This window comes from Pteropus vampyrus, unplaced genomic scaffold, assembly GCF_000151845.1.
Source record: "Pteropus vampyrus isolate Shadow unplaced genomic scaffold, Pvam_2.0 Scaffold66, whole genome shotgun sequence".
Classification (NCBI taxonomy): Eukaryota; Metazoa; Chordata; class Mammalia; order Chiroptera; family Pteropodidae; genus Pteropus; species Pteropus vampyrus.
The window spans coordinates 5203846-5215533 of NW_011888847.1; the positions used below are offsets into that span (position 1 = coordinate 5203846).

Consider the following 11688-nt stretch of genomic DNA (forward strand, 5'->3'; position numbering starts at 1 on the left):
AAAGGGGGCTTTCAGTTGTTGGAATCTCAGCTTGTGGACATCTAGATGCTCAAATCCAGACCTTCAGGCCCTTAAGAGGCCAGTTCATTCGGCTCTCTTCTTCAGTGCTGGGCCGTGCAGCACGGGTTTCAGACATCACTCAGGCCCAATACAGCCCATGCAAGCAGATCTTACTGGCCTGTGTGCTTTGAGCAAGCCACTTTATCCAGGTGAGCCCCAGCTTCATCACCTGTGAATACCTAGAGTAGGTATGTGTGTTCATAAGTGCAGCGCCTATTCTCATGGCAGATAATGAGATACATACTTAACGTGTGTGGGAAGGAAGGAAGCCTCGCCTTGTCCCTTCTCCACTTGCCCCTCATCTCAGCTTACAGCCTGGCTGCCCTGCCACTATGAGAACTTGATCCCAGCTGCAAACCTGCCAGGAGTGGTGGAGAGCAGAAGACACAGCTCTACCCACCACCCTCCTCCCCCCGCCCCCAAGCTCCAAGCTGATCAGCCTAGAGGCATATATAGGCAAGTACTTTCTGAGGGAGCAGCACTGGGAAAGGCCAGGGGGATACTTAAAGCAACCCTGAGGTTCAGGGAAGGCTTCCTGGGGAAAGAAACTCTCATGGCAGATGTTCAAGGATGAGTAGAGTTAGCCAGGCAACAAAAGAGAGAAAGGTGTTCATTATCAGAGGTCCAGAGGCAGGCAAGTATCTGATGTGGGCAAGTCTGTGGTTAAAGAAGGTGCTGGGAGAAGCCAGAGGCAAATTAGTACAGTTCAGCCCACTCATCCCACCTCCCTAGTCCTAAAATTGGCCCAGGACCTCCATTGCCCTGGGGTCTCAGCGGGATCACAGCCCCTACAGGCCTGGCTCTGCCCTGCCTCTGCATATATGACAATCAAGCTCTGCCAGGTGAGCTAGGCTCAGGCCTCTCTGCTGCACCTTATGGCCCCAGGGTGGGGTGGGGCCTGATTCACTAGGCTCTGGGGAGGCCAGACCATACACCCTCAGGGCCAAGGAGGTGGGAGCTGGGAAGACAGCAACCCCCTTCCCATCCAGGCCCCTGCAGAGAAGAAGGCTACAAGGGACTGCAGCTGGAGGGGCGTATCCACCCCACTGAGTGAGGCTATTTGCAGACTGGAAAAGCACTGCCTCAGTCCCCTCGGTGGGGTGTGCCAGTAGGAAGGCATCTCTTTAGAGATGCACAAAGAGATACTTTGGAGTTAGAGCTCTGCAGGGTGGGGATGGAGAGCAGAGGGGGTATCCAGCTTCTGCTTCTGCAGCCCTAGAAGCAGCCCACATCGCTTCCTCTCACTGTTTCCAGCAAGGCTCGTAGAAAAGAGGACAGTGGGATTCAAAGTGTGGGCCTGCCTCCCTCTCCCCCATTCGGCTTGGTGCTCTGTTCCCCTCTCCTTCCTGCACTTTGGGACAGAACCTGAGATCCACTCAAGGCATTTGGAAACCTCACTGAGGCTTCAGGGCCCCCTGGGGCCCACAAATCCGTTACTTCTCTGTGTTCTTTGGGAAAATAGAGAGCTTCCAAAAGAGCTCATGCAAATATATGCAAAAGAGATGCAAATAAAATATTTGAGAGTCCCACATTGCAAACACTGGCTGAGCCTTGGGTGTTGTTTCCCTCCTTCGTGCTCAGCCGGATTCATCAAAATTTGTGAGTGTATGTGTGTGTGTATGTGAGAAAGGCAGAGACAGAAATGCCGAGCTAAAGCAGAAGGTGGAGGGCCCAGCCAGGGGCCATGGAGTAGAGGTTTGGGCCCCTGAGCCTGAGTGAAGGGGTAGGGCCTGGGCTCCACTCCCCTTCCCACAGGAAGATCTAAATCACAGGATGTGTGCATTGGGGGTGGGAGATGGAAACGTTGTTTATAGCTGAGAAGCTCATGTTTCCTGGGCTTCTAAGTGCCCTCTGGAAATCCTCAGCAGGCTCTGTCAAGGAAGGGGGCTAGGCAGACTCTGGGGAGCAGTGGGCCGGGGAAGGGTGCCCAGCAGATGCGAGCAGGGTAAGGCTGTCAGGGTAAGCTTGGCGGGGGAGGTTCTGCTCTGAGTCTGAGACAGGCTGTTACCACCAAGGACATCTCCCAGGTGTTGGCCTGGAAGCCTCCCTTGGCGCCAACCAGAGGCCATTCTGTACTCAGTGTCACCGCTGCCCGGAGGAACTCGTGTGAGAACCACACCGCCAGCAAGGCACTTGACCTCCCGGGGCCTCGGTTTCCTCATCTGTAAACACAGGCAACGGTGTGAGGAAACCACTGTGCAATGCTGATTCTAAGCAGCCCAGGTCTGGTAAGATGATTTACAACCTGCAGAAAGAAGGAAGGTGGTGAGTCCTTCTAGAAGTCTCTGCAAGAAGCTTAGCAAAACGTCTTAAAGTGATGAGCAGTGTTATAGGAGGGACTTGGAAATCCCAGAGTGTCTGAGTCTCGCATGTCACATCCCCTTGGGTCACATACTCGGTACTGAGGAGACAAGGGTCACCTTTGCTTGGAAGAATCCCATGTGGACGAAGGGGTGAGTCCTATGGCATGAAGAGTACAAGTATCAATATATGTGAGAGAGTTAAAAGGGAGAAGGAAAGACGGTAACTAGTTTGGAGAAGAGCTGAATTGGGGGTTGAGGCAGCAGTGGGAAGAACAGTGCTAGGTTTTTTTTTAACATTTTGTGCTGCTTTGGGGTCAGGCAGGCTAGCCTCTGCCACTTTCTGGCTGTTTGAACCTGGCCAAGTTCTTTTGCCTCACTCAGCCTTAGTATCCCCATCTGTAAAATGGGGACGATAATGGCTGTCGCCAGGGTTGTAGGGGCATGCACTTCTGCATGATGCATAGGGAGGCAAGGACAAGCCCATGAGGGCGCTTGGCAGGCAAACCCGGGGCTTCCCCATGAGCAGAAACTGAGAGCTCTTCAGTAGAGTTGTGTCTTAAATAAGGAATTCAGTTTTTCTAGAAAAAGACTGAGTGAGCCCTGTGTCATTGTGTGTGGTTCCTTCAGTGGGGAGGCTGACCACTGGGTACTGGAGGGCAGGCCTCTCGGGCTTGGGTGTGACAGAGCCGTCCCCACCCCCCAGCCTTTGGAGGGCCGCATGGGCTGCACGGTTGAACTTCAAAGGACTGTTCTAACAGATGCAGTCAGTTTCCTGCAGCTGTGCAACAGCCCACGCCAGCCTGAATCACCCAGGGCTGAGGGAAGCTGGGGGAGCAAGGCCCAGCAGTGCCTCTGGCCAGGATAGTCTGAGAGGCTTCCTGGAGGGGGCTCCCAGATCCTCACTGTTAGAGGGAAGAAAAGAAAAGCCTGGTTGGGAACGGTATGCTCCTCCGTGATTCTTTAGTGAAATAAATAGGTGTAGCCCAGGGTGCTGGGGCTTGGTATGTGTAGTCAGAGCAGTCTTTTGGTGGAGGAAGGACTTGAGAGAGAGGAGATAAGGACACTGATAAACTAGATCATACAAAGGAATGTAACCTACTGACCCAAGCTGCCCTTCAAGCCTCAGGAACACATAGCAGTTAGCTCCAGGCGAATCTTACTCCTCCAGAAAGCCCACCAGGAGTGTTTGCAGCAATGTAGCTGGCAGCTGCGAGGCTATAGGGAAACTTCTTAGGTCTATGTTGTGGCATTTGAGGACAGAACGGGGTGGGCATGGGTGGGAAGAAAATGGGCCAGGGCCAGGCCAAGGAGGGTCCATGGGGAGGTGGTAGCCAGAAGCAAGGGGCTTAGAGGCCCTGCGTGGAGGTGGCCCACAGCAGGTGGGAGGTATTTTTAGGAAGGCTCAGGTGCAGACAGACATTAGGCACCCTGGCCCGACAGGTGGTTAATATTTAATCCCTTCCTTAATCATTAACTCCCTGACTGGCTGGAGAGAAATTGAACTGTTGTCAAATCAGTAACCACAGGCTGGGAACAATGTCCACAGATCTCATTGCCTCTCCCATAGCTGTGAATGCTGGCCAGGTGGAGTCAGCCCTGGCCTTGGGGGCCCTGGTTCATCTCCTTCCCATGGTGGCCTCAGGACATGGTGGGAGTATGAGGTCATGATCACCCTCTAACCCCCGAGGCACTTACTGGTAGGGAGCAGCAGGGGCCTGGAGGTGGTGTCCACTCAAGTGAAAGGATTCCAGGCCCTGCTTCCAGGCTCTGTGACCTTCGGTAAGTCACGTAGCCTCTCTGAACCTCAGTTTCCTCATCTGTGCAATGAGGATAAGTATTATTATCTCAAAGGATTGTTATGAGATTTGAATGAGATACGGTGTACAAGGAAGTACTTTGTAAGCCGAAGACTGAGACTGCAAACAAGTTAGAGAAAGTACAGATGGAAAGATAGAGTAGATTTCAAAGATGAAAGAGGAAAGCTAGAGTGCTCTGGCTTCTATTCACTTAAATGCAGTTATTTTTCAATTCAGTTGGTTTTAATTCAGGTCAGTGAGTGTGTATGGGCCAGGCCATGTCTCCAGCCCTAAAATGGGCTTTGGGCATAATTTGAAAAGGAGTCAGCCTTGCAGAGAGTAAGGGTGACCAAACTCCAGGCTTGAACCAGAACAAGATGGGCAGTGTTTGTGATATAGGTCAGCAGGTCAGGGCTGCAGGGTCAGCGGGGAGGGGGAGGGGGTAGGCAGCGTGAGCTGGAGGGTCAGAGCAGGCTTCAAGGGTGAGGCGGGCAGGGGAATATCTTGAGGGATAAGTAGGAGCTGGGTGTGTAGCAGGAGGGAGGACGCCTGTGTGCATGCTGGCATGTACCCAGGGCATTTAGGCACAAGAACTCATTCATATAAGCAGAATGTGCAAAGGTGTACACCAGTCATACTTACACACACACTCACACATGGATGTATACAGTTACCCATGGGTGTGTGGACACACACATACAGGCGCACCCTGGAGCATGTATGCGCCTTCTCTCCCAGCTAGCCCTGAGACCGGCTGTGTAACTCAGCATTTCTGAGCCTGGCTGACACTAGAGGAATGAAGTCTCCAGGGTGCACAAAGCCATGAGGTCTGCCCCAAAGCAGAGTTACTTTTCCTCTATCCCCTTTTTTAGCAAAGGTGCAGCCGCAGACCCATGTGAGTGTGAAAGAGCTTCAGGCAGAATTCAGAATCAGCATGGGGATCCGTATACATCCTCCAGAAGGGACAAGAGACGGAGAGGAGGGGGGTGGAGAGACCAGGCTGAGGCAGGCCCGGGGGCATCAGGCCCAGGTGGGTGTGGAGCTGGCCTTTGGGAGGGAGGGGCTAGAGGGGCAGAGAGAGGTCCCGGGGGGCTACTAGAATCTCCAAGAGCCGAGCTTCCAGCCCTTGCTGGCTGTCCCACCCACATCCCATGCTCAGGCTGGGACTAGGCCCCCAGAGCCAAAAAGAAGCCAGGCAGAGACTCCTCAGAAACTGGTCTGAGGGTTAATAGAAATAGAATTCTATTCTATTCCCCTATATAGTCCTTTCCTGTAGGGCTATATAGCGGCCTGGGATAATGGTCCTTCTCTGAGCTCTCTAAGCAAATACTAAGACTGTTTAGGAAGCCAGTCCTGATCCATGGTCCCTGCCCTAAGGAGCTGCTAGTGCAGTGTAGCCAGGACAGGATATCAAAGGTTCACATACTGCCTGGTCTGTGAGGGGCCTAACAGAGGCATAGAGACCACCAGGGGCAGGCCATTGGTGGTTTAGAGCCCAGGCTCTGGACCCAAACTGCCAGAGCCTAAATCCTGCTTCTGTCTGTTTCCAAAAATGTCACTTTGGGCCTGTTACTTACCCTCTCTGTGCCTCAGTTTCTTGTGTATAACGTGGAGATGATAATAATAAAGTACTTGCCGCTTGTGGTTGTTGCAGGGGTTAAATTAGACACAGGGCCCAGCATAGTGCCTGGCACATGATAAGTGCTGGAGTTGTTTGAAGAAAGAGAACATGTTTCTGACTTGCATGTTCAGGAAAGCTTCCTGGAGGAGGAGACATGTGAGCAGGCCCTTGAAGAACCAGCAGGGTTTTTACCCTGCGGAGGGGCCCCGGTGAGCAGAAGCAAAGAAGGACATGGCATGTTTGGGGGACATGGCATGTTTGGGGACCATGAGGAATTCCGCGTGGCCATAGCCACTATCTAGAAGATGGGAGCGGGGGTGGTGTTTGGGGTCTAGAGTGGTTGGGGAAATTTAAGAATGTTTGGCTATCCTGAAACATTGAGAACTCAGGGAAGTTCATGAGTGGGACCCTAACAACACTAAGGCTGAGCTTTGGCAGCAAAGAGCAGTCCTCGTTGGAGGGAGAAGCTCAGGCAGAAGGCCTTCAGAGGAACAGGAGCCCTTTAGGAGGCAGGTCCCGAGGCTCTGGGCTGGGGTGGTCTGGGAGGCTGGCCTGTGACCAGCAGGGAGCTACAAGTGCTGAATCCTCATCTGTGGGTCTTTCTCCCCAGGTGGACTCAAAACACTCCCTCCATGAAGTGCCCTCACAGCAGCCTTTGAGCATGCTCTTTGAGGCCTCTTACAGCCCACACATTCTATGGGTCTGGCCCGGCAACCTTGGCAGGTCACACCATTTCTCCTGCTTTTATTTTTTCCTCTGTCACTGAGCCTAGGCATCCTGTCCACCTGGGATGTATAAGCCCCAAGGGGAGGCCCTGCTGCTTTTCTGGCCAAGGTCACACCAAAGATCGGGCAGAGAGGTTCAGAGCAGGGAAGGACCCAGGCCATAGCTTCATCTCTGTTTTCCTGGGGTGGCCCCTCAGCTTATCTTAGTCGGGGCAAGGCTGGGGTGAGCAAGGAAGAGATACTCCTTCAACGGTCAGATAGTGTGACAGGGTGATAAAGGGCGCAGGCCCAGAAACTGGCTTAGAGAGGGAGGGACAAGCAAGGCTGTCACTTTCCTGCTCCCCTCCCCCACCCGCATTGCACCCTCTGGGCCAACTGGGTACAGCCCCGGCCTTGCACCATGCCTACCACCCATGGGGCAGGAGGAGGGAGAAGAGGCCACAGGAATGGGTGTTTGAAGGTTGGTTGGTGGTGGCCTTTGTACATTGTCTCAGGGGGCAGAGGCCAGGCTACAGGCAAAAGAAAGGGAGACCGCCTTGTCCTGGTTTGCTAGGGCCTTCCCAGTTTTAACACTGAAAGTTTGTCCTAGAAAATCCCTCAGTCCTGTGCAGATCAGGATGGTTTGCCTGGGAATGTCTATGTTTTAAATGAAAAGTCCCTTATCCCAGGAAACCCCTCAGTCCCAGGGAAACCGGGACAGTTGGTCATGCTAGGAGTAAAAAAGAGTGAGTCTGGGGGTGTGAGGCAACTAGGATGAGGGGAGCAGACAGCTCCTTTCCGAGTTTGCATATCCCTGATTCTTAACCATGTCCACTTATCCTCACTACACACCCTGTGTGAGGAGATGGCTCAGGTTTTATCTTGAGTTGACAAATCTGGAAGTTGGGAGCTGCTTCCCCAGAGGGCTCATTTACCAGGCTGAGGCTGCATGGCTGGAGAGCTCATGTGAGAACGCTGCCTGCTCTCTGCCCTCTGAGAGGTTCAGAGGTAGAACTGGGCCGGAGTTAGGCAGGTAGGGGTGGGTGGGGGGGTTCTGTGCCTCACGACTTACTGCTCTGGATCCTGAGCTGCTGCAGCACCACAGATATAACCAGCAGCCAGCTCTCTGAGTTCTGGTTTTGCTGAAAATCAAAATCAGGGCACCTGCCTGGTTTGGAGGTATAGTTAGAAGGCTCCGCTCAGAGTCTCTGTCCCCCTGGCCAACCTCAGGGCACCTATTAACTTGGCTCTGCCCTGTGTGTGCCTCTGATGGCCAGAGCAGTTTCTGGGGACAGGATGGGAAAGCTGTCAGGTTGGTGGGGGGTTAGTCAGGGATACTTCCCTGGAAAGAGCTCAAAATGAGATAGAGATGCCAAATGGAGATTTCTTGTAGCCTGTAGTTCAGGCTGAGGCCTCCCTGCCTCCCAACTTCAGGGCTTGATTTTATCCCATACTCACCCTGGAAAAAGAACGGACTTTCCTTACCTGGGATATGGAAATCCCGAAGACCTTTGTCCCCAGCACCTCTGTCCTCAGAAGGGCACTGGCCAGTCAATATGGGGCCAAAGCCCAATGGGGGAGGTGAGGGTGGGGTCTGGGGGAGGAAATAGAGCCTCCGGGAAGGGAAAGGCCTTGGACTTTCTGTTGGAGGATGGGCCTAAAGGGATGAGAGAAGAAAACTGTATCCGAAGCATCCCCTAAGACAGCTCCCCATAAATTGATTCAGTCGATGCAGGTATTTGAGAGACTCCGCTAGGCTCTGGGGAAGCATCTGAACCAGACGCCCACAGAGCATATATTTCTACCCCACTTCCCCTCCCAAGGATTCCAGAGTTGGTTGGGTGGGCAAACTCTGTTGGTGAAGTCAGCTGTGGTCCTGCTAGTAACATCAGGGTTGGCAAATGGGCTAAATCGAGCCAACTGCATTCTGACTCTGGGCTCCATTGCTTCCAGAAAGTCTTCCGTGCCCCTCTACTCCCCCAGCCCCTCCCAAGGTAGATGTCTGCTTATAATTCACCTCATTTTACACTGGATCACACACCCTAATGCTTTTGCCTGTTCACTTCCCCAGTCCCTCCCCGCAAGTCGTGGTCCCTGTCTGGTTACCTCTGAACCGCCAGTGCCTCACAGGCGAAATGCTCAGAAGACATCTGGAACATTAATGTGTGGTAAGCCATGGGACCCCCAAGAGTGACCATGAAGTTTCAGACTGGTGAGGGCCCTGTAGAGGGAGCTGGATAAGGGAGCTTAGGAGCAGCCCAGGAGCCTAGTCTAGGTGTCCTGGGGAAGAGCCAGGAAGGGTGCTGCAGGTGGGCTGATTCTGGGGCCATTTGTGTCTCTAACTCAGCCTTTCCTTACTCTCACCCTAGACTCAGCCACGAGACCAAACTGTGTGAACAAATGGTGCTGATGGTCCAGGGGCTGGGACGGAATCCCCCCAGACAGGCCGACCAAAGGGTTCCATAGCCAACTTCCTAGGTCTGCAGGGAGCCACAGGGAAGGGGGCCCAAGTTGCAGGCAGGGGAGAGGCTGGGGGCAGGGCTACCACTTGGGGTGTGGCCGAGGGGAGAGGTGCTGAGGGCAGGGGAGCCAGGCTTGGTTGGCCTTTGAAGGACAGGCCTTCCTGGGGAGGAAACTTTAATCGCCCCCAATTAAACCATTGCCGGAAGCTTTTAACAGCCCCATACAGCCTTTCAAGGACCACCCTTTTGTTAGGCAGGCAAGCTGTTATGCAAAAAGAGAGTGGGCCGGGGCGCCTGACCACTCACCCCAGGCCCCACGGCCAGCCAGCCCCAAACTCCAGTCAGCCTCCAAAGAGGCTGCTTGTTTGCGAATCAAAGGCTGGGCACCCGGCTTTGATCTGGGGAAACCGAACCCTTCCCTGCCTCCCCAGCTTCAGTCCCCCTGCTGAGGCTGTGAGGCCTTCACTGAGGCCTTCGCTCCCCCAGTTTCTAGATCTAGGGGCAGCCAGGCCGGTTTCTGGGATTCTGGGAGCCTGCCCTTGCCCCTTACTTCAAGAAGTAGGTCTGGTGGGATGGCGGAAGCTTTCACTGCTCCCCCTGCCCCGGTCCCGGTCAGGAAATCCTGGCCCCCCCTCCTCAAGCTGTTCTTAATGTCTTCAAGGCCCTTGTGAGAGAGTGTGGTCGTCAGGTGGGTGTCATCTGGGACCTTTTTAGAAATGCAGACTCTCGGGCCTACCCTAGACCTACTGGGTCAGAATCTACTTTTTAAGAAACCCGAGGTGAAGTTTGAGAAGTACTGCTCTAGTGTCTTCTCTCTTGATCTCCCCCCACCCTCCACCAAAAGCAAGAGAAAGTACAGGATGACATTAGCAATGTTAGATTATGGGCAATACAGCCTTCAGCTTTCCAAATTTTCTACAACATATAATTTCTAAAAACATCAATGACAAAGCCCTTTCTATAGATAGGAGCTTCTGGAGGACCCCAAATGGCAGACTTCCATTTGGTCATTTGGTTAACATCGAAAACCTCCACCCTTGATTTCTACATCTGCTCCCTCATTTCATCCTCAGAACTGCCTAAGGAAGACAGGACAAGCATCCCCATTATACAGAAGAAGAAATAGAAGCCCAGGAGAGTTTGTGGACTGACTTGAATCAGTGGCTGAGTTAAGGGGGAAATTCAGGAAACCCATGCAGGGCCTCCCCACTCTCAGGTTCAGCAGGGCTGCCACAGACAGCTGTGAAGTGTGTACACTACACAAAGGTGCCTGGCCTGCGGGTGGGTGAGGAGGCTAACATACAGCTCCCACTCCACTCGCCAAGAGTGCCCTGATGTGGACAGGGCTGCATGTGCTAGAGGAAGAAGAGCTTTTCTTCTAATTTACGCAAAAACTCCATAGAGGCAAGCAAAAGCCAGAAGCTTCCAGAATTTCCTATTTCTCATCTCTTCCTCTTCACAAAAGCTGCCAGTCAACAAGCACCTACTATGTGCTAGCCTTCAAGCTTAGTGCTTTCTTTCATGATCCCATGCAGCCCCCCAGGACAATTCTCTGACTCAGACTCCTGGATAAAAACCACTCCTTCTGCTTCTTTTCTTGACACTGGTTACTGCAAAACCAAACAAGACCCAGAGCACACTCCACATGAGTCAGATCCTGTTGGGACAAAGGTCTCGCTCAGCTGACCCCAGGATGAATGGCCTGGCTCATCCAGAAGAACACCAGTAGGGGTTAGTCTAGACACATTTTCTGGACATTCTCAGGTCTTTGAACGTTTGTCCCATCTGGGGCAAGTTTTGAGTACCTGAGGGGTACTGAAAAAACCCACCTTGCTCTCCCTCCAAGGTTCCACAGCAGGCTTAGCACTTGGAGAAAGGCAGCACCTCTAGACGCAGGCAGGGTGTTTAGACACCATGGGGCTTTGGGGCAGCAAGGTGAGGAAGGTAGTTTGGTGCTCCAGCCTTTGAGAGCAACAGTCAGCGAGCTTCTGTGAAGGGTCACATAGTAAACATTTCAGGCTGGTCTCTGTCACAGCTACTCACCTCTTCCCCGGTCGTGCACAGACAGCCAGAGACTTATCTAAATGAACGAGTGTGACCGTGTTCCGATAAAACTTTATGTATGCACACTGAAATTTGAATTTTATGTGATTTCCACATGTATTAACATTTTTATACTTCTTTTGATTTTTTTTTTTTTCCAACCATGTAAATACCATTCTAGTTCTTGGGTTGCACAAAAGCTGACTGATAGCAGAATATGGCCTGCAGGGCCATGGTGTGCCGGCCCCAGGTTGAGAGCAAAGGATGGTCATCAGTCCTGGATTCAAGTCTTGGTTATTTCATTAACCGAGGGTGGCATTTGGGGAAAGTTGCTAAGCCTGTTTCCTCTCTGTCAAATAGGGGTGGCAGTGTCTGTCATTCAGGGGGTAAGTGAGATTAAATGCAAAAGCACTTCCTAACTTCAGTGATTGGTATGCAGTAGGCACTCCCTAACGTGAGCAATGAACACTGCAGCAGGCTGTTTGGAGGTCAGTGGGGGAGGGGGCTGGAGAGGCCAGGGACCCTTTCTGGAGAAGGTCTGGGGTAAGCTGGGCCTTGATTGATGTGAGAGGGCTGGCCAAGGAAACTGGGCTCAATTCTAGGGTCTGGAATGGCCACTGAAGGTTCTGAAAAAGAGACCCTTCAAAGTGGGGCACAAGAAGGTCCATCTGCAAGGACTGCCTGGAGGGAGGGGGACTG

General features: G+C 52.8%; 1 long non-coding RNA gene across 2 annotated transcripts in view; it reads left to right on the plus strand.

Moving 5' to 3' along the window:
• The window catches only part of LOC111740605, a 24571-nt gene extending 13163 nt beyond the window's left edge, over positions 1-11408 (plus strand). The window contains exons 1-3 of one of the 2 annotated variants that reach the window (XR_002780682.1): positions 4090-4142; positions 8556-8652; positions 10020-11408. This is a non-coding gene — a long non-coding RNA (uncharacterized LOC111740605). Of the gene's footprint in view, positions 1-4089; positions 4143-8555; positions 8653-10019 lie in introns of those variants that run through there. The other variant, XR_002780681.1, reaches the window with a different exon arrangement.
• Positions 11409-11688: the final 280 nt, after the last annotated feature.